The sequence below is a fragment of the Calonectris borealis genome, chromosome 2, assembly GCF_964195595.1.
Source record: "Calonectris borealis chromosome 2, bCalBor7.hap1.2, whole genome shotgun sequence".
Classification (NCBI taxonomy): domain Eukaryota; kingdom Metazoa; phylum Chordata; class Aves; order Procellariiformes; family Procellariidae; genus Calonectris; species Calonectris borealis.
The window spans coordinates 168,290,251-168,315,563 of NC_134313.1; the positions used below are offsets into that span (position 1 = coordinate 168,290,251).

Below are 25,313 nucleotides of genomic sequence, written 5' to 3' on the forward strand. Positions count from 1 at the left end.
AAGGACCCCTGGGCTCCCTTTCAGTCCCATCACGCTCCCTAGCTTAACCCAGAAAAAAAATCTCAGTCGTACAAACTTCCCTCCTGCACCCAGAGCTTTGGGTATTCTCCAAGATTTGGGACTAATCAGGGCTTGCATCATAAGAATTCTGCCAAAACCTCAACTCTCTTAAAAAAAAAAAAAATTACAGGTGTCAGAAAAAGCTGTGCCAGTGTTTGTTTTTAAAATCTGCTTCATATCAAATCTCTGTGTGGACTTTTCAGGACAGTGGTGATGACAACCCCAGCGCAAATGTGTCATTTGAACAACAGAGAGACGAGGTCTCTACCTATTCATCATCAGGTTGATTTTTTTTCTGCATCCAGCTCTGCTTGTTGGATGAACCCGAGAAGGTTTTGATCTGGATCAGGACGTTGTGGTTGGTCTCTTGCTCTTGCAAGGACCAAATGGAGAAAATCCAGTCTTACATGTTTTTCCAAAGCCTATGGGGATTTTGGCTGCATAATGTAAGGATGCTTGAAAAGGAGGTGAAAGCTGCTTTCTTTCATGCACTCTGAAAATATAAACTCTGGCTCTTGCCATGAAATTTGGACCACAGTTGTGCCTCAGTTATCCCAGAAGATAGGTCAGAAAACAGAATTTCTCTTAAGTTTTCATTGGTTTGTGATTGGAGCAAAAAGCCAATGCTGTTAGCAGAATGAATAATATTTCTGCTGAAAAACGGTGAAATGTTGCCTTTGGATATCACTGACTGATGACTGCGGAAAGGTAAAAGCACTTCACTTTGAAAATGACAAAAAAAAAAAATCTGATATGGTGAAATAACAGTAAGATTTAAATTCCAAAGTACAAAAGCCCAGAGGAAGTGTTTAAGCCCGGGCTGGAGAGCAGAAGCGATTTTCTCCAGCCCTTCCCAGCTGAAAATTTCGCTGTGATGGACACATTCTTGAGATAAATTTCAGTATTGACAAAACCACGTATTTTTTCTGACGGGAACCTTTCTGCCGAAGTTTTCAAGGACGGCAAGATAACACGGGCCGACGTACCGAAAGGTGGCAAGAAGGGACTCCGGGAGAGCCCCAGGGACGCGGCTCAGCAAAGCCCTTTATAGCATTTTTTCCCTGCTTCTGTTCCCGCTCCAAAGAAAGCCTCAACAGTCAGAGGTCAGATCGAGCAATTAGTCCCTTCTCTATTTGCTTCCCTTTCCTGAAGTAGCCGGAGAAGCAATGGGAATAAAAAGCCATCTCCAACCGCACCCGCTGGGGTCGCACCCGGCGTTCGTGCTACCCACGTCTCTCCTGCAAACCCGTCGCGGTTCCCCGAGCTCTCATAACAGGAAGCAATAAACTTTCCAGCCGGCGTTCCCAGCCCTGGCTGGCCTGCAGCACAAACCTCTGAAGCCAAGCCAGGCTTGACTTGCTGTAGACCTTTCCGAACTTGTACAAAAGAGTGAAAAAAACAAACAAACAAAAAAAAACCCCAAAAAATTCAATAAAAATCAGAGGAAATCCACCCTCTGGCAAACTGCACAAGTTCACGGCACATCGCCTCCTCCTGCCATTGCCCCCGCGGCCGCTCCTCCATCCGCAGCTCACCGAGCAGCGGCGCGTTAACGCCGGCAGGGGCAGAGGAAAAAGGCCAGGGTGCATGGGAAAGATTAGGGAACGCTGGAAAAGAAGTCAAGCGTCCACATTTTTGGCCGATCCAGAAAGGTGTTTTGTTGTTTTTTTTTTTTTTTCCCCCCCTTTTTCCCTAACACCTGTGGACGGGCAGAGATGGTGTGTTAGGAGAGAGCTTGGAAGAGCCCCAGGAAAAGGGGGCAGGAGCAAGGGGAGCAGGAACAGAGGTTGGAAGCTCAGCGGCTTCTGGGCTTGATTCAAGAGCTGCTGGGTGAGGTCCATGGCTCACACCGAGCGGCCGAAAGGGACGGTTTCCCTGCTATTCCAGCTGCGTGAAAACCGTGTGCGCAGTGTCAGTGGGGGGAGAGGGAAGGGGGTGGGAGCAGCCAGCGACTCCGCATAGGGATGGAATCTTAGACACAGTTTGAGGGTAAAGACAGCCCACAGAGAAGCTGTTGTGTCCTCACAAGCAAAGCAGAACACACTCAACATCTCCTCCAGCTTTCCTCACCAAACCCCTCTTGCAAATACCTGAAAATTCAGATAGTTTTTGGTTTTCTTGTGAAAAATGCTTTGTACCCATGCAGGCAGGCTGCCGACTTTGAGAGTTTGACTCTGTTTTTTGCAGCACTGCCAATGAGAAAAATGTTAGTGTCATCTCTGTCATCACACACCTCATCTGTCAGTCATGGGGAGGTACAACGGCCACCACAACAGGCAGGAGAACCCGTACACAACCAATGCTGGTCTGGTTCAACCAGCCCCATTACGTGTAGCAGCTCTCAGGACAGACTCTCCCACCAGGATTTAAACCAGGTTCATATGGGTTGGAGCAACCCAAGGAGACCCGGCCACTGCCCTTGAAGGGCACTTTTGCCCCTAGTAAAGGACAGCGTGACCCACCACTAACCATGCCCCATTTGCCAAAGTGGAGACTCAGCTCTATAAGTTCAAGCTCAAGCCACCTGCCCAAACCACAAGTGCAATATGGAAGAAGGCTCTGGACTGGGGATTTGGTGGAGGTTTCTTTCACCCCTGAGTGCAGGAGAAGCCCAGCATGAGAACTGGGTCCAAAATTATCTTTGTTTCTTTACTACCCTAAAAATATCTGTAATTTGCCAACCAAAGCGCAGGTTAGAGGAACTGTGCCTCAACCCTAACAAAGACAGGAGCTTGCAGTGAGCCAGGGCCCCACAAGTCGGTCCAGGAAGGGGATCCACAGGATCCAGCCCAGCTGCATGAACCAGGTCCAAGCTCTACCTGTCCTCCCTCATCCAGCCTCAGCCATACATCATGATGGCTGAGCGACTGCCCTGTCCTACGCTGTTCTCCAGGCAGAACTTATGCCTTACTGCTTTGAACAATCGTGTAGTTAAAGACCATCTGTGGGTGATTTGGAAGAGCTGCTATGCTTGTGAGCAGATTTAAAGTCCTTTTGCTTTGGTGTGGCATCTGCTCAGGGTGCTGAGTCCCACTCTGCGCTCTGCTCTACCAAGAACATAAAGGGGGTCTCCTAAACCCATCATCCAGCACCTCAGCAGGTGGCCTGGTTGCAGGAGCTGAGGTGAAGCTCAAGGAGCAGGACTTGTAAGATGAGCCAAAATCTTATCTGAACCGGGACATGCGCATCTAAGACACCAAACCTCTCTGAACATCCCAACACTCATCACTGGAGCATCTATTGCCCAACGTCCTGGCTTTGGAGGACCCTCAGACTTGTCAGAACCATAACAGTGAGCCCACTCCATGACCCAAGGGTTGTGCAAATGGGGAAAAGGGCTGGGGACGGCTGCCAAACTCTTCCCTCCGCCGAAATAACCCATCCCTCCTCCCTCTCCGAATAAACTCCAAGCTGCAGACTTGCCACCCCAAATCACCAAAAAAGTCCTCCTGAGCTCAGCCCTAGCTACCTGGACACCAGACCCCTCCTCACAGTAAAAAAATCCAACATCAACTAAATAAGGATATTGAAGACAAGAAAGCAAACGCCAAAGCGAAAACACCAGACGCTTGGATGCGACTTTACGGCCCATTTTTCCATTACTAATAAGAACTAAACATCGTTAAAAGAGAAGAGAGAGAGAGACTCGAACGTGATAAATGAGGAAACAAACGGGTTGGACATGCTCTTGCCAACTGTTCTTAGATAACAGACAAAACAGAAAATAAAGAAAAAAAGGAAACGTTATTACTACAAGTGCTTTCCTATCCTTCTGGCTGGGTTTCCAGCATGACCGGGGCAGGTCAGGCTTACCCAGATTTATTGTTACACCAGTATCACCAGTAAATATTTAAATAACCACTTAGGTAATTATACACAGAGATAATTATACGATCATGTTTATATGCAGAGAAGAGGAAGATGAGAGAGAAATGCCCGGAGGAGTCCCCGGCGCCGGGCGAGCGGTACGGTACCTTCCCCCGGAGCCCTGGGGACGGGAGCATCGGCGAAGGCTGGCCGGTCTGATCCGAAGGCGAGCGTGGGGTGGGAAAGGGACGGGAGCCTTCCTGGACGTGTTTACATAGGTGGGCCCCCACCCGCTGACGCCGGAGAGGTCAGCAGCTCATGCCTCACATCTGGATGCTACTGGATCCCCCGTGCCAAGAAGGGAGACCACGTGTCTTTTCGTCCCCAAAGCTCGCAGGACTGAATCAATGTCCCTCCTTCCCCTCCAGAGGTAGATAGTGGGGTGGAGAAGGTGGCCTCAGGCTGGCATCCAGGTGGGAATGGAGCCAGTCCCATCTGGCCTTGGGCCATGCTGATGCTCGAAGCAAAGGTTGACTCTGAGATCTGCAGTGCTAGAGGTTCAAACCCTTGGGCATCCAATGGGGTGCTGGTAGCGCCTTCTCCACCCGCTCCACCACACTGGGCGTGAGCACACACTTGCCTGTCTGCCATGCCGGGCATCCAGCTATCCAAACCCTACACCAGCACCACCAAACCCTACACCAGCACCACCAAAACCTACACCAGCACCACCAAAACTTACAACAGCACCACCAAACCCCACACAAGCACCACCAAACTGTACAACACAACCACCAAACCCTACAACACTACCACCAAACCCTACACCACCACCACTACACCGTATGCCACCTCCATCAAACCCTACACAACCTCCACCAAACCCTACATCAGCATGACTAAACCCTACACCACTACCACCAATCCGTACACCACCTTCACCAAACCCTACAGCACCCTCCCCAACCCATGATGTCCCTAGGTTGGGACCATGAGCCTGAGGGTTTGCCATGGTCCCATTGTGCCTCATGCAAGGGCTAAGGCAGACACCCCCCAACCTTGCTGCCTGTCCCCTCCTACCAAGCTGGTCCCTGCTACCCAGTTGCCTTCACCCCACGCCGTGTCAGGGGAGAAGGAACCAGGAGATCTGGGCTGCAGCCAGGTGCTCTCAGAGGACCATCATGGGATGGCACCTTCCTGCAGCATTGCCCTCCCGGACACAGGACCCGCTGCGTGACTCCCGCTGTAGGAGAGCATAATCTCTTACGGTCTCAATCCTTAATGAACACAGGGGGCTGTGCAGGTTGTCGGTCCTGAGGTGGACAACACTCCAACGCTCGCTGCCCCTCGGGAAGCCAGCAGCAGTTGTGCTCCAACACGAGCGCGCATGCTGCTTTGCAACAGGTTGCTCCGGGGAGCGAGCAGCAATCAAATGCTGGAGAGAAGAAAGGGTAATATCGAATCCAGCTGTGAAAACAAAGATTAAAACCCTCTGAGCCTACAACCTCCCTTGGCCAATGCGCGGGAAACAACGCGCCAACATAAATTCCTCTCCGCATGTCCATCCAGATATTTTTTCATGAATGAGCACGTTGAGGCGGAAGGGGAAGGAAGGGAGATGCAGGAGGAGGAGGTGGACAGCCCTTCCACGCCTTTTACACAGGGGAACCTCTGCAGTTCATGGAGAGGCAGGGCCGTGGGTCTGAGCCAAAGATGCTCCAGTGCTGGGGACTGATCCACGACCTGAGACAAGCGGGCAGCTAGATGCTCACATTTTTTTTTCTTCCATGCTCTCTGCCAGCCCAGAGCCAGTTCAGCCTCTGCTAGTTTGAACATCGCTAAGTTTAAAGAGGATGGACAACGCCGTGGAAAGGGAAAGACCCTGATCCTCCTTCACTTTGCGATAAATAGCCCTTAGAAATGCCAAGTCAGGGTTTCTGACCTACAGGCAGCTACTGGGTCTAGGTTTGCTGCTGGTCAACTGAGGTCCATCGTCTTTGCTGCGGCTCTGATGGTGGTCACTGGCTGGGCATTCAGCCCACCATATTTCGGTATTCCAGGAAACCCCCTGGAAATTTTCTGGAGCGAATAGCTGCAGTCAATGACCTGGCCGTTACCAGAAGCTGGGGAAAGAAGATGAAGTTGTAGGAGGCTCTTCTTGAAAATTCACTCTTTCCATCTCTGATTCTTTCCCTCCCTTCCTCTCCAAGGCATCCTCCCTTTAGCCTCCGGACAGAAATAAATAAGAAACCGCAACACCATCTGTGTTTCTGTGAAAGATTAAGAAGCAACAACTTAAGGGACGTGAACCAAAACCAGAAATTATGTTCTGCAGCATTGCTGTAAGATGGGTTGGTCTGCACACAGATGGACAAGGTAGAGTCATGTGGGCCATGTGTGCAGCCGTGAGGAGCTGGAGCCAGAGAAGCAGAGTCCCACAGCCGACCAGTGGTACCCCACTCACTGAGCTGTGATGAATACGGAGCCTGTGAGCTTTTGCATCATTCGAAAGCAGATCTTCATCCATTGTCATCTTTTTCCCTGGCTGCTTTTTGGGTCCCTACTGTCCTCAAAGCCTGGGAGCCTTCACCTCAACCCTCTGGAGCCCATGTCAGTGCTGCTCGGTCAACTCTCCACTGTCTCTAGGGTGACTCCAGGCAGAAATGAGCAGGGCATCCCTATTTCCACCTCTCCCAAAGGCAACAGCACAAGGGAGATATGTTTTTGCCTTCTCTCAAGCAGTATGAGTCCTGCAAACCACAAGCCCCGATCACTAGCACCAGACACAGCCCTGTGATGGAGGGTGGCCGAGACATAACGAGGGAAGTGACTTGCCTGGTGGGAGATAATATCTAAACCAAGCCCAGGAGGTCCCACAGAGGGTCTCTCCCATGGCACTGCCACCCTGTCCCATGTGGGACTTGACCTCAACCAGCTACATCCTTGCCTCCTGCTTAGATGTGTCTCTTCTGCCTATACCCTTGACAAAATGCCATTGCATCGCCCTGCCATGATCCCAGGCTCCCCTTTGCGTGCATCCCCACTGGTTTTATCTATGCCGCTGGCTCCAAAAATGAGCAGGCCTTCTCCTGGCACACCTAATGTCACATCTCACCACCTTCAGGACTGGAGATCCAGACCCCAGACAGCCCTTGCTCTGCTGCTGTCCATTCAAAGGTCCTCACTCCATCCCCATTTCAAAAATTCAGCTGACCAAGTGGGTTTTCGCCTTTGGCTGGAGCCCTTCTTTTCTGCTCTTGATTTAATTGTCCAGCTGTAATAGCCAAGAATTTCCAAAACCTGGCGGAAAATTAAAGAATCAGTGCAGGAGCAAAACCACCCCTGCCTTGGAGAACGGCGCTTTCATTTCCTGCCAGCCATCCTCTTTCAGGCACTGAGAGCAAAGAACTTTGGGCCTTTCCAACCACTAAATCACCCCGTTGGACTCATAACAGGGGCAGTTGAACTACACCTAGTTCCAGCTATTGAAATGACGGCAACAGTCTCCATCCCACAGGAACTGACCCCTTTACTGTCGCTGATGCTGGTGGAAGTGCTGATGACATATGAACGTTAGCAACTGTTATTAATTTCCAGTGGTGTTTGCTGAAGCTGGAGCCAATGCAGAGCCGGGGTGGAGGGGAGGAAGCTCAAGGGATTGGAGATGGAATGTGGGGATGCTCAACCCAATGGAGAAGCCAAGGGCTGCATGGAGGGGGAATTATGGCTTTGCTTAAGAGTTGGCCCCACCAGACTAAGCAAGATGTAGGCTGGTTAGCCAGGATGCTCTGCACGTCAGGATATCTATCCCAGTCATCACACTGAAGTCCTGCCTTCAGAAACACATGATGTGGTGGGTGGGCTTCATAGGACCAAGAAATGGGGTCATCACGGAGCAGTGCACTTGGCCTCCTCTTGCAGCTCTCAGCAAAGCCTGCTCAGCAGAGAAGTCCCTGCACATACTCAGCCCATCACCTGCCCCATCCTGGCCAGCCCCGAGGAGAAGTCATCGCTCCCCCACCAGCTCTGTCCAGCCCCTGCTTATAAAATTTCGGGTGCTTTTACCTGCGATTTGGGGAATGACCAATTTCATCCTTTTTCATGCCTGTCCATGCAACAGCCCCTCTTCTCGTGGAAGAGAAGGGGAACGGGGGACATTCAGCCTCTCTGCTCTGCAATGGAAGGGGATGGGTGAAACGCGCATCCCTGGGCAGGTCTGTTTTTGAAAAGCCATTACTGGCAGGGAAGACGGCAAATCCTGCATTCCTCAGCGAAGGAATCCGGATGATGTCACCTCCTGCCCGGTGGCAGGAGCATTCCTGCCCGCCGCGGCTCCCTCCGGGCAGCCCCTGCCTTTGCTATAAATATTTGTTTTGGCTTGTTTTTTGGAAGCTTCCCATTACAAGGAATAACAGCAGGATGGACTCTCCTACTGTAAAGCTTGTCTCTGTACCAGCACATTAGCACGAGCCACAGGCTAACAGGGGTTCACACATGCCAGCCAAAATTTTACTGCCAGTAGCAGAAGTGGGGGGGTTTTTTTGTTTGTTTGTTTTGTTTTTTTAAATCTGTGCGGTGCAGCACAGACACAGAGATATCAGAAATCTCTTAACATAGGTAGCTGCCTGCTCCACTAAACCACTTGCAATCAAATTCACTCAATTTTCCAGTGTATCTAGACTGGAGGCATGTAGATGTGCCTCTAATCCTGCGGCTTTCTCTCCCTCCCTTTCTAGTAGGATACACCTAGTAGGATACACCTAGTAGGGTACATCGAGTAGGATACACCTAGTAGATACACCTGGTAGGATACATCTAGTAGGATACATCTAGTAGATACACCTAGTAGGATACATCTAGTAGGATACACCTAGTAGGATACACCTAGTAGGATACATCTACTAGGATATACCTAGTAGGATACATCTAGTAGGATGCCTAAAGCAAGTCAGGATCTTTCCTAACCAACTGGCCTGGGATAAATTGCCCTTTTGCCTGGAAGGGGAGTCCCAGTAGATGTTTCTAGGAAAAGGGTTGCAGGGGTATGGGGCAATCATGGGGTGATGTGGAGGCAGGACCATGTGCAGCACGGTGGCTTCTTCTCAAAAGGAAAAGGTATCTCGTTGTCTCCTCCAAGACTGTTTTTAAGGCACTTGGGTGGGATTTAATTGCCTAAACTTGAGTGTTCAATCCTCCTTGGAGCTGAGCTCAATGTCTGCCTGGCCTCTGAGGGCTGTCTGGGACACGACTCAGTTTCCAGCTCTTCTCTCTGCTCCTCTAAATTTCACTACATGCTCTCAAGAGCCAGGAGACCAGAAGCACACCCCATCCAAGATGCAGTATCCTCCTGCAACTCTTTCCTGCTAGTTTACATTTTTAACTACCTTAAAAAACCCATCCCATGCAACGGTGGGATGCTTGCACCCCACTGTGCACCCACTTCTCCTTACCACCCGTGGTGCTGGAGGAGGAAAGGTGGACACAACTGGAGGAGTCAGGAACTGATCGTAAAGTAGGTATCTTACGGCAGATGGATAAATTGCTTCCTTATGCTCCAAGATTGCTGGCACCTGAAGAAGTTTCCTGCTCTCAGACCTTGACTGCAGGTCTGACAGGAGAAGGACAGTCCTGCCCTTCAGTGGAAAGTGTTAGAAGAGCAGGAGGGCGCTCTTTGTGAGACGCTTGTGAGGTTAGATTACTCCAAATCCCACAGATATTGATGGGATCTCACTAAAGTCCCTGATTTTATTAAAACCTGCCACCGAGATCCTAGCAAAGGCACGGAGAGAGCGATGGGAATGGAAACGAGTTTTTAACGCCAGCATAAGGTATTGTCCCTGTGTCTGAGTGCGTGGGCGAGCTGGTTTGGGCTGTAAAAAAAGCACGTTTAAGCAATCGCTTTTGGAGGTTTCCCAAGCTGATGCCTCTTGCATCTGCCGATCATCTTGTTCTGCCAGCCAGGGAGGCCGGGAGCGCGGACGGGAGCCCCAGGCGTCGGGGTCTGACTCTCGGTGCCCAAAACGGCCTTCATCGGTGCAACAGCTAAATCTGGACGGATCCCCACCCTGCTGATGGGTGAAATCCTCTTTCCTTCCCCATGGGGACTGCAGGCTGCAGCAACCCCTCTGAGCCAGGCAGGAGCCAGGCGTTTTGCACAGCTGCTGAGCAGCCCGAGCCCTAAATTAACCCTTCTTCAATTAGTGCAGGACTTTCATCAGCGCTCTGTTGTTTTTAAGCTCCGGCGATAAGAGGTTTCAGCGAATACTTCAAACCATACATAAACTGCAGCCTGCCAACATAAACACCGTAAAAACACTCCCTATAAATCATGCGTCAGAGTTCACCCTTGCTAGAACTATTAAAATTTTCTGGAATGGCTAAAAAAGTGCCGTGGGCTGCCAGGAGGCTCTGCAGCCACGAGATCTGGGAGAGAGAGAGGCACGCGGTGCAAAAGCTTGCAAGAAAGCAGCTGCTCAGAGCAGAGCTTCCTCCTCATCCTCCCACCTCGGGATCTCCGGGCGAGCTCCGCTCACTCAGGACTAAATAAATCAGCTCCACGCCCACGCGCGTCCCGGCCAGCGTGCGAAACCTCGCATGTGTTTGCCCTTAGACGCAGTATTTCTCGCAGAAAGCCGCCTGCTTTTCCCTGCTGCTCTTCTGGCCTGGCTGCATCCATCTCCTCCTGTTTTCCCAGGCACCCCTCTCTGCTAGGAGGGATGGAGCAAGGTTATCTTGCAAACCAGCTTCAGAAGTGGCTGAGGACCAAAGCAGGAGATCAAAATCTTTCCAAGGATGTCCTTGGATCGCAGCTACAAGCCAGGCGGTCCTGTCCTCCTGCATTTGCCACCGGAGCTTTTTCTGATCTCCAGGCAGAAACAGCTTCGGTCAAACCCTACAGCAACCCGGAGAGCCAAGAAGGAGGAGGTCTGGAGCAGTCCCCATGCAGGGACCCAGCCCCACCTCTGGTCTCTTTGCCATGAGACCCACCTGCCGAAAGACCAGCAGTGCTGCAGCACGGCTGGCATCAGCCCTGGGCCATCTCCCAGGCTGGGGCCAAAGGAGAAGGTACAGCCATCTGCCCCTTCTCCCAAAATCATGGAGGCGTGCAGCCCGTCTCACCACCCCCGGGACGTCTAGGGGAGCTTTGTTCTCCTGCTGGAGCTCCTCACCTCTCCACTCGCGCAGGGATGCTGGGCAGGTCTCCATGCCGCGGCTGGGGTGGTGGGATCTCATGCTCCACCAAACCGACGTTCCCCACCGAACGCCGTGTCCGTCCCGTGCAAACCTCTGGGTCCGTTCAACCAGGAGCTGAAGCTATGGCTGACCCCTTCAGCAAAGACCTTCTCGCCCGTCTCCCCTCAGCTCCGCAGCATGAAAAATGCTTTGTCTGGGGAGTTTGCAGCCGGAGAGCGACCACCTCCCGCGAAGCCAAGCCAAGCACGCAACAAAGCCGCACGGAAAGGCAGCCTTCCTCCGTGTGCCCTTGGAGAAGTGGCTACATGAGCGCCGAGCGGCTCCTCCCGACCGCCCTATCGCCGCGCCGGCAGCTGGAGCATCGCGCGAGCCAGCAGCCCGCCCCCGTAAAACTAATGGGTTGTGGCATCTCAGATGACTCTAAACACCTACATGTGGGCAACCATAACCAGCCCAGGGTATCCCATATGCAACCCGTGGAGTCTGGGTGCTGGGGTCTCCTCTTTCATGGGGGACACAACCACAACCCCAGGAGAAGCCACGCTATCAAATGAGGTTCTTCTACAGCAGGGATTGCTTTGCAATGCCCGTGGCATCGTCTTTTCTCTCTCTCCTCCCCTCCTCTTCTCCAGCATCGCTTCCTTTTTATTAACTTGATCCGTTTTGACTTGAAACTCTCCAGAGCCGGGGCTGGTTCACATCTTCCCCTGAGCCACGAGGTCCTCCCATCCCACCCCTCACAAGAGGAGAGTGAAGGGCTGCTCTCCTGCTGCAGAAAGCCCCCGGTGGGACCTGGCAGCGCTTACACAGGCCACCGGGTCACCGAAACACTGCCAGGGCGAAGGAGAGGACGTCTGCTCTTGCATCACGTCACTAGATAGCGGCTCCTCCCCGGGGCTCGGGGCAGAGAGACGGGCAGGGGGGAGGCAGGGGAGCTGCCTGCCCTGGAAAGGAAACGAGGACGTTATTTCTTACTGGACCTGGTTAACTATTTCTGTCTGGGAGAGCAGAGGAAAGGGCTGGGCAGAGCGGCGAGCAATACCATTGTCCCCGGCAGGAAAAAAAAAAAAGGGATGATAAAAACGTGCCTGGAGGAATTTGGCTCAGAGACGGGTTTGAACCGGCAGCAGGTTTCCAAAGCAGAGGTTTCCGGATGCGCGGCAGGGCGTTCTCCGGGGCTGAAACCGGTGGGGAACGTCATCTGGGGTCGTGGGTTGGATTAACTCTGCATTGACCCGGAGGGTCAGACGGAGAAGGGATTTAAGTACCCAAAGATGCCCAGGGCTGGCATCTTTGGATGCCAGGACAGGAGCTGGCAGCGATGCTTCAGCTCGGCCACGGTGGGGGACGAGCCGCGTTTCTGGGCCGTTTTCCCATGATTTTGTCCATTTACATCCCGCCAGCAGCCCGCTGGTGGGCTCACACGTGCCATCTGCAGCTCGCTGCCTTGCTGGCCCCCACCTCGTGTTTGAAAGGCGCTTTGCACAAAGCAGATACTTGTAGAGCTCTTGGCCGAGCGTGTGTTTAAGAGGGTATTAGAAGTTGCGGTCAGAAATAACAAAGCAAAGCAGAAACACAGCCTCGGGAGACACCGAGATCCCTCAGCCCTTGCTATGTCGAAATGGGTCTTATCTCAGTTGAAATGGGGATGCTGCTGTAAATTCACCCAGAAAGTAGGGTCTAGTGACCCCAACGCCATCCTGGACCCCAGGAGCAGCTGGTGCCACCCTGTCACCCCCCCTGTGCTGCTGGGTCCCCTTCCGGCAGAGGCCAGCTGGTGGTGGCACCCCCCAGGGATGATGGCTGGGACCAAGGCTGTTGGGTGCCATTAACGATCAGGGTGATGGGACCGAGTTTGGGGACACTCCTGGTTGGGGGGAGCTGTTGAGTTGGGGAACCTCAGCAGGCTGCAGAAATGGGCTGGTGGGACCCAGGTGAAGTTCAACAGAGGCAAAGGCAGAATGGTGGCCCTGGTTGGGGACAGGACACAGGACAGGGGGGAGCGACTGGCTGGGGAGCAGCTCTGCAGACAAGGGTGGGTGGTTCTGATGGTCAAGTTGGACGTTGATCAGCAGCGTGGGCTCGCAGCAGAGAAGGCCACCCCTATGCTGGGCTGTCTCAGCAAGAGCATAGCCAGAGGGGTGAGCGCTGCTATGATCCCCTCTGTTCTGCCCTTGTGAGACCACAACTGGATACTGTGCCCAGTTTGGGACTCCCCAGTACAAGAAGGGTACTGGATTGAGTCCTACAGAGGCTTCCAAAATGGTTGTGGGCTGGGGAAGGGGATGTCCGAGGAGAAGCTGAGAGTGCTGGGTCTGATCAGCCTGGAGAAGAGAAAGGGAAGATCTTATGGGTGTGTGCAGCTGCCTTATAGCAGGTTATAGAGAAGGTGGTCCAGACGCTTCTCAAAAGCAGACAATGAAAGGCCAAGTTGCAGCCAGAAAAATTTCAACTGGTTATGAAATAAAAAAAGTCTCCATGACAAACACTGGCACAGGGAGCTGGTGGGATCTCCACCCTTGGAGATAACTTGACTGGACAAGGCCCTGGGCAGCTTCATCCAACATCAAACTTGGCTTTACTCCGTGACCTCCTGAGGTACTTTCAGCCTCTGTTGTCCTGCAATTGCACAACTCACCCTCAAGATTCCCATCAGTCCCCCCTTGCTCAACATCTCCCACACCTCCTCACCCACCAGTGGCCGGGAGAAGTTGGCATCCTCCCCAGGAGACTGCTCTGCCCTCAGGGTGAGCAAGAAGACAGACCACAGAAGAGAGTGTGAAGGTCTCGGAGGAGCTCTTCTGAGACCCTGCGGGATGTAAATGGACCCTGGGACGGGACAGCCCAGGGCACCTGGCAGGCACCTCCACGGTCCCCACCTTCTGCAGAGGCAGGCAGAGAGCCGATGGGTCACCCAACAGCACCAAAAAATGCCACCAGGTCCCTCTGCAGAGGCAGGGAGATAAACAAATTACTCTAGCAAAGTTAGAAGTGAAGAAGTTAGAAGTTAGGAGAGAAATAGCAATTTACCCCCATATACCTTAATTTATAGGACAGGGCTCCTCATTTTCTATCCATTTCCCCTGTCCCCTACTGCCACGGCCCTGGGTTGCACTGATGGCATGCAGCAACCCCGCACGGACTCCTTTATCTTCTCCTTTCCTGGCAGCAAGGAGCAGAAACCACGGCAGTTTACATGGCAGGTCACCAAGATCTCCAAGCAACGGACCGGGTCAAAGGGAGCTGCGCAGCCTTAAAAATGAACCTTGCACTGGTTGGACGAACCTTGGGTGGAAGAGCTCCAAACAAGCCATAAATTATGAGAGAGGAGAGTCCTCTGCAGCGCTGGGACCTGCAGAGATAGGGTGCACGCCGTATGCCGCCGTCCACCTCCCGCAGTACAGGGGAAGGAGGGGTTTCCTTATTACACACACCGAAAAAAATCTTCTGGTATTTCGGTCTTGGCCAACACCCAAGGATTGTCTCAGAAATAGCTCTCATAGCTTGCAGGAGTACAAGGCGCAGATTCCCCATCAGCGACATGCCCCTTTCCCCCGTTCCCACCCGCCCCCGACTCACTTGAGCCGGGTTACATTGGATTTCCTTCCTCCGACTTTCTAAGGAGGCTTTGGACAGAGGACAGATTGCCCTCCTGCGGCATTTCAGGGTAATTTGGGTGAAAGGAGAAGGTGCCTGTGGCCTCCTAAGATTTAAGGGGCTCTTTGCTTCCCTCTGGTTGGGGAGGACACAGCTCTCTCCCATTAAGCGCAGCTTAAATACATTTATTAAGCCAAGCTCCTGTGCTTGGTAGAGATGGAAAGGGCATTTTGGGATGGGAGGAGATGGAGCCCCCAGGGCGTGCAAGAAAAATGCCTCCCTACCATGCATGGGGCACAGCACGGACCAGGAGGGCTCAGGAGGTCCTTCTAGCCCCACTCTCTGGGGATCCCTTTGGACAAATGCTGGTTGCAACCGAGTTTGCTACGACTGTACCAGCAACCTGGAGGTAGGAGGGATGTAGCTAAGGGTCACCCATTAACCCCAAGGAAGATCTTAGGGTTTTAATGAGGATGGATTTGATAAAGGCTATGGAAATGCGACAGCATCTCTACACAAGATTCATCTAAGGACCTAGAAGCGTTGATGGGGGATACAAGTTGGAGAAGGAGATCCCACTCCAGAGGAGAAACCTGTGTGTTTGGCAGCCAATGGGAGAGTTTTCTCTCAAGGAAGGCCCGTTGGCCAAGAAGATGAGACCACCAAGGAGCAGGTTCAGCTCCCGCTGGTGGTGATGCTGCCGAGCCACTGCCCTCCCTGTGCCTCAGTTTCCCCAGCTGTGCAGGAGAGAAGACACCTTTAGCGAGGATGAAAAGTGTGCTCACATCCTTGGGTATTATTTAAAAACCAATACAATACAAAAGCACCTTACAGAGAACGTAAACTCATCAATGGACCTTTTGTCCATGGCTTAGAGACACCAGCTGCAAAACCGCATCTTCTGCTGGGGGGAGCTCCTACGGGCACTGGTGTCTGCCCACGCCTGGTCTTTAAAGACCAGCTCGTGATGCATGAGCTGTACCACCTAAGCTGATGCTCCAAAAGCAAGGAGGCTGCAGACCCTAAAATTTGCAGAAGTCGTAACGTAAGGGACCAAGAGCAAGACGAGCAGGAAAAGCAAACCCTGAAGCATCTTCCTCTCCCCACCTTTGGTGGCCTGAGATGGGGAGGAGGTTCTGGACAGGGACTGGCCAGAAGGTCCCAGAACACACAGTGGTTTCCATCAGGAAAAAAAGCTAAACCACCGATGGTTTAATCCCAAACTCCCTGGAGATGGATTTGCACTGCCCAGCGCGACGGGGGGTGATTTATGTCGACAGAGCGTGCACAAACTGACGCCAAATAGGGATGTTATGTCTCCTACCACCGGCAGGAAAGGCGATACACGAACGTTAGGTCGCGGCAAACGCGTTCCCCACCCAAATGATGGGGAAAGGGCAGAAAATGAAGAGCAAGGGGAGAGCGGGGTGGGAGCAGAGGTGGATCGAAGCAGAGGGAAGGGGTCTGCGAAGTGCCGGGAATCGACCAAGCTAAAACCATCCAAATATCAAAATAAAGTGGAGGGGGAGGAAAAACAAAACAAAAAGTAACATACGGAGAAGCGCTGGGCTCGGTCCTTTGCAAAAACGTCCCATCCTTCCCCGCCGCGGTGCGCAGAGCCGCGGGCAGAGCTTCCCCCGCCGCCGCTTTTCCTCCCCTCCCACCCTTTCGAACCGAGCTCCCTTCCCGCTGCTCCAGCCTGGAGGCGATGACGTGGAGACCTCCACCGGAGAAGCTTCCCGAGACAGGAGAGCTCCTCCGAGTCTGACGCTGCAAACCCATCGTTCCCCAGGACGCGAAGGATTTCTTTCCCTTTTTTTTTTTTTTTTTTCCCCTCTCATTTCCTTATAAGCACCCAAAAAAAAAAATTCCAAGAAAAATGAGAATGCAGCAATGCTTTCAGGAGCCAAGAGCAATGCTTAGGGAAAAATCGAATAATTCAAATAGTCTAAGGGTTTAGGGCTAATAATAGCGAAGAGAGAGCTCCTCGGAGCAGGAGAGGGCAGGCGGAAAGCGGAGGTGCTGCCACGGGATAAGAAATGCTTCCTTCTTGTTTGGGTTTTCTTTTCCTTTCTGTTCAAACCAGGGTGGAGGAGAAAGGAAAGACGGCTGCAAACTCGACCTGTCCTTACAGCTACAGCGAGATACTGCAGCAGCATCAAAAAACCTCTTTTTCCCCCCCAATTTTTATCTCAAAGTGAACAGCCCAAAGCAGCTCTCGTCACTCAAATTTTACATTTTTAGTATTTTATGGTGGCCAGGGGCTCCCTGCCAGCCCCATCCCAGACCCTCTTCGTCCCTTTGCTCCCTTCCCAGCCCGGTTTCGCAGGGCGGGGGGGGGCAGCTGGAAGCATCGCCCTGCTCTGCGGATAACATCTGGAAGGGAGAACATCTGGAAGGGGACAGAGAGGACATTTTCTTCCTCCTCCAGCCCCTCCTGCTCTCAGCCAGAGGGTCTTGCCCCCCCCCCCCCCATGCAGGGCTCCAGTCGAGGAGGGGGGGCTGATGTTACCCCACGCTCGAATGCAACAAGCAGGAATTAAATAATTGCCGCGGTCCGGCGGCTGCGACCTTTGGCACGTTGTTATCTGTTCCTTCGCGTTGCCAGCTCGCATGATTTTATGGCTGATCTCACAATAATTGATGTTTTCCTTAAAGGCCCCGTGCTGCGAGGCGAGATTTGGCTTTCAGGGGTTCAAATCAGCAAGGTTTTGCTCGCTGCAATTAAAGGAACCCCCCCCAAACTTTGCAACCCCAGTATGAAGATGGCTCTAAAACTTTAAAATCTGGTGATTCTTCAATCTCCTAATCATGCAGGCACCCAGTGCACATCCCATAGCAGCCGCCACGTGAAACTACTCAAAATAACTTGTTTTTCCCCGGTTTTAAACAGAAGGGATGTCCTTGCTCCCCGGCACAGCTGGGATGGGGCAGCCAAGTTTTCATCCTCTTATTTAATTTTTCAAGTGTGTTTCTTCTCTCCAGCTGCTTTCGGGGAGGAAGGAGCTGGGAAACAGCCCGGCTGACCGTGCGGGGGGGATGCGTTCCCAGAAGGGGTTTTCAAGAGGAAATTAGCTCGTGGGATGCTCCGGGGATGGAGGAGGAGGGAGAAGGGAGGCATCGCCACAGCACTTGCTCCTGCAGCTGGTGCTGCCCTTGACACGGTGACAAGCTGAACCTTCAGCCCAGATTTGAGCTTTTCGAGCAAAATTTGGATAAGGAAAACACCCTCACCAGAAACTGTTTAGGGAAATCCTTTTGTAGGTGCCCAGCTTGAAAACAACCTTAAATATGCTTCTAAAGACATCTCAGCCTCGCTCTGTTTTGGACCTGGAGCAAAGTCTCATTCAGCCTTGTTTAAAACAGTTTCAAGCAAAACCCCAGATCCAAATTTTAAGGGATTGCCCAGACCCCGAGTGGAGCTGGATTTCTGTAGCTTAAGCACGTATTAAATACAAAACTTTTAATAGGCGTAAAAAGTAGTAAGACAATTTTCATGGCTCACGATGTTGACTTTATATATATTATATATGTGATATATAAAAAATATACTATATATAACATATACAATACTATATATATATAAAATGTATTACAAGGATCAATGAAAGTGTGACATGGCCCCCCAGGATGAGGAACAGAACATCCTTTTGGCCCCAAATCCACATTTTCTCCCGATCAGCGATACCCCGGAGTCGCGTATCGGTAAGGAGGCGATTAGGCGAGCCGTACCTTTCACAGCCAGGAAAAAAAAGGTGCGTCTGAGCTGCGGGTCTTCACTGCATAACCGGAGACCTTTGGGAGGGGGAAAAGCCCTGCAGCACGACCGACCGCAGCCCTGCAACAAAGCCAAGGAGGAGGCGATTATTCCCGGGCATCTCTCTGCCAGGCACAATACGGCAGCGTTTCAGCGCCCGCGCTCAATGCCGTCATTGTCCCCTCCGGAGCCGTGGCTCCTGCGTGCGGTGGCACGGGGTGAAGCTTCTGCTCCTCTGCAAGCTCCCAAAGGCTTCATCCTACCGCTGGAGAGGACCAGGAGACTTCGTTTTCCTCCTAGGGCAGGATAAGAGACCTAGGGACAGGGGAGATCTTGGTTGTGCTTTGCCAACGGCGTTGCGCTATTGCCTGGCGTGAAGTTCCTAGGAGAGAGGAAGGAAATGGGCTCTTAGGTAAAATACACCAGGGGTATAAAGGTGATTGGGTTGAGATCGGGTGTTAACAGCTCCCTGATAAACCAGAAAGATGCTCTGGGTGGTATTTCGTAGGGATCCTTCAGGGACTTTGCATCTGGATGCTGCATCCAGTGGAGGAGCACACTGAGAAGCTGGAGAGGATCCGGTGATGGCCACCAAGATGGTCAGGGTTGGAGGATGGGACGCATGAGGAGAGGCCGAGCTGGAGCTGATCAGGTTGGAGAAAAGCAGGGGAGACCCACTGATAAATGCAACTATTAAATGGGAAGGGGGAGAGAAAACGGAGCCAAACTCTTCTCAGAGGCACCCAGGGACCAGAGAGGCAGCAAGTTTGCTCTAGCTGAGAAGATAAGGCATGAAGGAAGATCCTGCCTGTCTTTAGAAACACCTGGAGCTGCTGCAAGAAAACCGGTGAAACTTCTTCCCTATGACCACTGTGGATAGGACAAGGGCAAGCAGGTTGGATTTCAGCAATAAAAACAGCAAAGAGCCCAGAGGTGCTACCACAGCGGTGCCGTCTGCTTGATTTTTGCTCCTGGTGTCTGCGGGTTAGCAGTAGGTCCTAAAGCCGATGGGATGAAGCTGCAGTCTGATGGCCCCAAGGAGCAGCAGCACTTTAGAGGGCAGATGGGGTGCAAAAAAAAAAAAAAACTGTGGTGCATTCAAAAAAAAAAATATATATAAAGGTAAATTAAATGTGGAAAAGCTGCTGTGATGGAGCTGGGCTGCTCCCCGGGGATGCTGGCAGGGGCAGGGCGTGCAGGCAGGACTTGGGAGCTCGGGGCTGGGAGGAGGGAGCAGAAGGGGTGTTCAGCCCGGGTTTGAAGCCACGAGGATGTCTGTGCTGGCCCAGATGACTGTAGGCGTTATGGCTTGCTGGCCTCTGCAGGTCAAGCTGCCGTAATAATGAGCAATCAGATCCCGAATCGATGAAACATGTGAGACCATCCTCCTCACTCAGGGAACAGCCTGACAAGCTCTCTCGCCCCACGGATGCCGGCCGTGGCTCCCCAGGGAGGGCGATTACCCCACCGGCGTGGGCAGTGACACCAGTGTCCCCTCTCCACCTGGATCCGGGTGTTGCTTTTCTCTCTCCGGTCCACGCCGCCGTGTCCCGGAGGCATCCGTGGGAACCACCACCACCAGCAGGGATGCAGCTCGATTATCCTGCACTTCCAACCAGGAAAAATAAGCCTCCCCTTTTTTCCTCATCCTATACCCAGTATATCCCAGTCAGCACGTTGCCGATTGTAACAGGAGGGACTGGAGCATTGCACTTGGCTTTTCGGAGAGTTTTCCCAGCAGGGCTGAGTCCCCATCACCTCTGTGCTGGCTTTGCGTTAGGGACCAACCCCTGGATGCCCACCACGTAGGCGCTTTGCTTTCCGTCAGCGAGACTCGCTTGATAGCAAACGGGAGAAGAAAGCCGGGTGCTTCAAGGGAATATCTGCAACTTAATGCTGGACTGAGGACTTGGCTGCTGCGGGGCTGACGGCAGGGGGACAGCCACCCTGTCCTTCCCTGCGCCGTTCATCCTGGCTCCCAGGGATCTCCTCCCCATGTGGGTTCACTAAAATAATCCCTTCTATGGGGCAATAAATTAAAAATATATAAATTCTTTGAGCTCAACCTGGGCATTTTTCTGCCTCCCTTCTTTTTATTGCTTCCTCGCATCTCTGGCAGCCAGGATGGGGAAAGTAAAAGCCGGGAAAACATCCTGTTCCTCCCTCCTTTCGTGCCTGGGGAGAGAGAAATCAGGCGTCAGGAGGGGGATGTGTCCCGCACTTCACAAGCGTCCGGTTGTACCAGTTGCCGCAGCGCGCAATCTGAATTGCAGATGGCTTCTGGCTATTTACAGGGCTGGAGCCACGTCCCGGACAAGCGGAGTCACAGCTGCTGTTGTCGGAAAAAGCTGAGCCTGTACTGGATTCCCCATTTTTTGCCCATTTTTAGAGTCTGGGAGCAGGGCTGAGCTCGAGAAACGGAGAGCGTGGTGTTGATGCCGGTGTTTCGCCCTGGCCGGTGCTCCTCGCAGCGCGTGCCTCCCAGTCCGGAGCCGGTGGGGTTTATGGATCGGCATCCCGCACTCTCCAGGGATGACACAGTTGCACATCCAGTCGATGAGGCTGACCCAAATACAGCACCTAGCAAGGCAGGCACATCCCGGCTCCCGGTCCGGCTCTTATCCTCACGGAGCTGGAGACGGCACGACTCCTACAAGCTCCTTGGAGCACCGCATACCGACGGGATGCTCCCCAATACCCTGTGCTGGGGAGAAAACCCCATCCTCCCCCACGACTTGCTTTCCAGCAGCAGCGCGGTCAGGAAAAACGAGCCCCGGAGGAGCAATGTCTTGGCTGAGGGGTGCCGGTGTGGGTCGGGCTGGGTGTCTCCGGGGTCAATTAGCCCCAGCGAGGGTTGATTAGCAGTTGTGGTTTTACGGGACTTACCTGTTGTCGGTGTTGGGGTCTCAGCGCGAGGCAGCAGCAGCCGGCACGTGGTGGTCAGCTCGCCGTCCTGCGGGAGAGCAGAAAAAGGACATCAGCATCCCCAGGTAGGGACCACGTCACCCGGCATAAGACCAACCTCAGCTGCAGCCCCCTAAAAAAAAGCCCACAACCCAGCACTGCTGGATTCCTCGGCCGGGGAAAGCCACCCCCGGCCCACCGAGCCCACCTCCCTCCCGCGGGCACGCTCCTCATCCGCTCCAGCACAAAGTCAGCCGGCTTCGCGTGGCTCGCGAGACACCGGAGGATTTTGCACCGCAGCGGGTTGGGGAACGCCGGCAGGTCCCACCCTGTGGAGGGGTGACCCCAGGGAGAGGGACAACAACCCAAACCCCCCGCGGTAAGGCTCTCGGCTCCTATTTGAGGCCATGCAAGCTGCCGGAGGATTTCCTAGAGGAGGTTTGCTGCATACCGATGGGAATACAGGCACTGGATATAGCAGAAAAAAAAAAAGGTTTTTTTGTTTTTGCCAGAAAAGCTGGTAACTGGTGGCCTCAGAGCCCTCAGCCATGCCGGGGCCAGGCAGCACTAACCCTGAACATGGTGAATGACCTCTCCAGAAGGTCCTAAAGGCGTGCGAGGAGCCCAGGCTGGCTCGCAATAAGGTTTTTCTCCCCCGGTAACTAGTTCTGACAGCACGCGGGTCGCTGTAGCCACAACCCTACCCATCGCACGCCGTCCCCGTGCACCGACGCGAGCACGTCCCATCACACCTTCGCACCCGGGATGCGATGGGAAGCACGCGTGCAGACCGAGCCGGACGCTGGCAGGCAAGCAAGAAAACCACGGTTATCCCTACTTGTTTTTTTTTTTTTCCTTGTTGCTTATTTTATACGGCAGCCGCCCAATTATTTCCAAGGCTGGTTGTGTCCTGCGGTGCCTTTTTGCAATCGCATGGAAGGAAGCTTGAAAATAAGGGCTGTCTCCAAAAGCAACGAGATGCCAAGAAAAGCCACAGCTAGGAGAAGTCTCTGGACCGTGGGACCATTGCGGCGGGGTGTGATGCTGGAAGGAACCATGGGTAGATGGGCTTTGGGCTAATTTTGGCTGCTGGAAGCTATCCTGGAGTGTGGCTCCAGCCTTTCTTGGCTTCCCCCAGGATGATTTGGGCATTGGCTTCGGGGACAGCTTGCCCTCATGCATCCCTGCATGATGTCCTTCCCAGGCAGCATCTTGGTGCCGCTGGGTCAGAGCAGAGGTCACCTCTGCATCTAAAGCCACCGACCCCACGTTCGCCCCTTGAAGGGGTACTTCTATTGCCAAAAATCTTGAACGAACAGGAGGGTGGGGAAAAAAGTGATCGGGTCCTGCCCCAAAAGCGGTGGGGCAGCCCAAATTCTGCAAAAAACACAAGAGCAAGACTGCAAAGCTATTGCTCTGAAGCAAAAGTGCGATGGGGATTTATTATTTTTTTGGCATTGGCTCCAAAATACCCTCAAGCCCAGCCAGGGAGAGCCCCCGGGGCAAGTTTTATCCCTGCTTTTCGCCGGTGTGACTCCTCGTATCATCCCACACACCCTTCTCATGGGGATTAGCCTTCCTCCCCCAGCATCCTCCTCCTGCAGGGATGCAGGATGAGGTGCTGCCACACTTCCCAAAGCATCTCGCAGAGCTGAAAAAAGCTGAAATCTGTCCAATTTTATCCCAGTCTGATGGACCAGTGGGGGGGGGGAAAACCCACACAACCCCTTTTTGTGACATTTCTGCGAGCAACCCAGGAGCAAGCCCATTCTTTCGTGTGGGGGTACCCCAAGACGGAGCGGCAGGAGTCACAGCCACACTCAGGGGGCTGAAATTCATCCCCGTGGTCCCACCCAAGCCAGGTGACGAGGTTTTTAATGGCTGTTGGGACAGCTAAATAAAACCACATTTGACATTAGCTTCTTCTTGTCCTTCACCTCACCCACCTTCACCCCAAAATGCCCCAAACCTGTTGGTTGGTATGTTCAGCACCTTCCTGCCTGGAAGGTCTTCTAGGTGGGAATTAGGGTCCCCCAGGACCAGCATCTTTAAGCACAGAAAACCCCTGGGCAGGGAAACTCCTGTACCCTGGCTTTGCCACAGTCCGATCCCTCGATCCCATCCCCAGCCCCACATCGAGCGTCGTGTAGGACCCCGAATTCTGCGGCCACCGCAACCGCGATGCTCAGCATGGTCCTTGCCCGCCCGAGGGATGCAGGGATGGCTGCATCCCCAACGAGCCGGTACCAAAAATTCGGATCCATAAAGGTATTTATGTTTGCAAATACAATTAATAAAACAGACGTCCCATTTCGAGGAGGCAGAAATTAAACCCATTTCAACAGGTGCCTTTGCCCACCCCATTACGAGATTCGACGTGCAGCACGGCCCCTCCGAAACACCAAACACGGAGGGGGGCACAGCCAACAGCTGCCAAAAACAACTCACGGGAGATGCAACAGCCCTATCACCCGCTCGGCTCCAGCAACCCGCTCCCGCTCCCTCCGCCACCCATCGCCGTCCCGACGGCCACCCCATCACCTCGCATTAGCGCCGGGCATCCAGGCGTTCGCCGCTTCGGTCCGTCAGACACAGCGGCAGCCGCTAAAAGCACGTCACCCGATATAGGGCGGGTTATTTAGGACTTCCCTCTCTGTTACCAGCAGGGAAGGGGGACACAATTGATCTAAATGACTTTTTTTTCCCCCCATTTTTCCAAGCGCTGGCGGTGCTGCCGTATGGCTGAAGCATCGTCCCTTCCCGTTCCCGGGTACCGCTCACCTCTCCCGGAGGGAAAGCCGAAGGCTGGGCTCGGGGCTGGCAGCCGCGCAGCTCGCGGGGGGTTGGCAGGAGGGCTGAGCAGGCAGCGGCTGGGCATTTCCATCTGGTGACAGCACCGCAGGTCCCATGCGGTGGCCGGAGACCACCGGACTGAGGCCAGCACCGTGTCCCGCACCTCGGCCTTTCGTCGCTCCGCAGCGCGGGCCTCCTGCGTTTTCCTGCTGTCGTTTCTGCCATCTAGAGGGGACGTTTCCCCACTGCAAATGCGTCCCTCAAAACATAACAAAACCCCACGATTCAGAAAAAAAATTACAGTCCGTTGCTCACCACTGCAGGAAGAGGCTGGCCCCTGCGACTCACACCGTCAGGATGGGGAAAGCCAGATGCTGTGAAGCAGGTACACCCCAGAAAATTTTTGGGGAGGATTTTTTCCTGCTCGTTTAACCAAAGCTGGAACCTCGCAACACAAAAACTCATGACAACAGAAAGGAGGATTTCACAGTGTAATCTATAAAAGGTATATTTACATACCCAAACAGAGGCAAAATAATCATCAAATCATCTTTCTAAATGCAAGCGAGGTACTAAAAGGGTTGCCCAAGGTCTGGTTCTGCTTACTGGTGTCCACAACGTGGAAGCTGGAGCTTGGTAAATTAGGATGGAGCTGGATTGAGAGGGACTGCAGGCGTGGGGGAGCAGAGCAGCTGGGTAAACCAGAGAGGTGGGATATGAAGAGGATGAAACCCAAGAGCTGAGTTTAAGGTACAACCACGCCCTGATAAACGTGATTTCGGTGAGAAAATATCACAGCCTGGCATCGCACGGTCCAGCCGTTCGTGGTCTGCACGATGCCAGCTTGATCTGGGTTCGGTTTGGGGAGAAGACGGCTGGAAGCCACCACCCGTGGGATGGCAGCTCTGCGGGACTCGCCATTTCTCAAGGATCAAACGCAAACCGCCTGCGTCCTCCAGGACGAGAGACCCGGCCAGCGGCTGTGCCGCACGCCTGTTCGCAGCCACTGTTCCTCCCCTGCAGCCCAAAACCAGTTTAACCGCCTGGAGGTACCAGATGCAACGTGGCTCGTCTCTCTCCCACGCTTACCTCTGGCGAAGGTTGGGGTGCTTTGAATGTAGGGGCTCAGTGAGGAACCAACCCCTCCAAGGAGGCTCAGGATACGACCTGCTGGAGGGACCGAAGTGCTCAGAAGTGACGT

The 25,313-nt window shown here is 53.3% G+C and overlaps 1 protein-coding gene across 1 annotated transcript in view; it reads right to left on the reverse strand.

Moving 5' to 3' along the window:
• Nucleotides 1–20,136, reverse strand: part of GJC2 (gap junction protein gamma 2) — a 34,975-nt gene extending 14,839 nt beyond the window's left edge. Inside the window, exon 1 of the mRNA XM_075144343.1 lies at nt 18,391–20,136. The gene's annotated coding sequence lies outside the window, so the exon portion shown is untranslated. The remainder of the gene's footprint in view (nt 1–18,390) is intronic.
• Between the last annotated feature and the right edge of the window lie 5,177 nt (nt 20,137–25,313).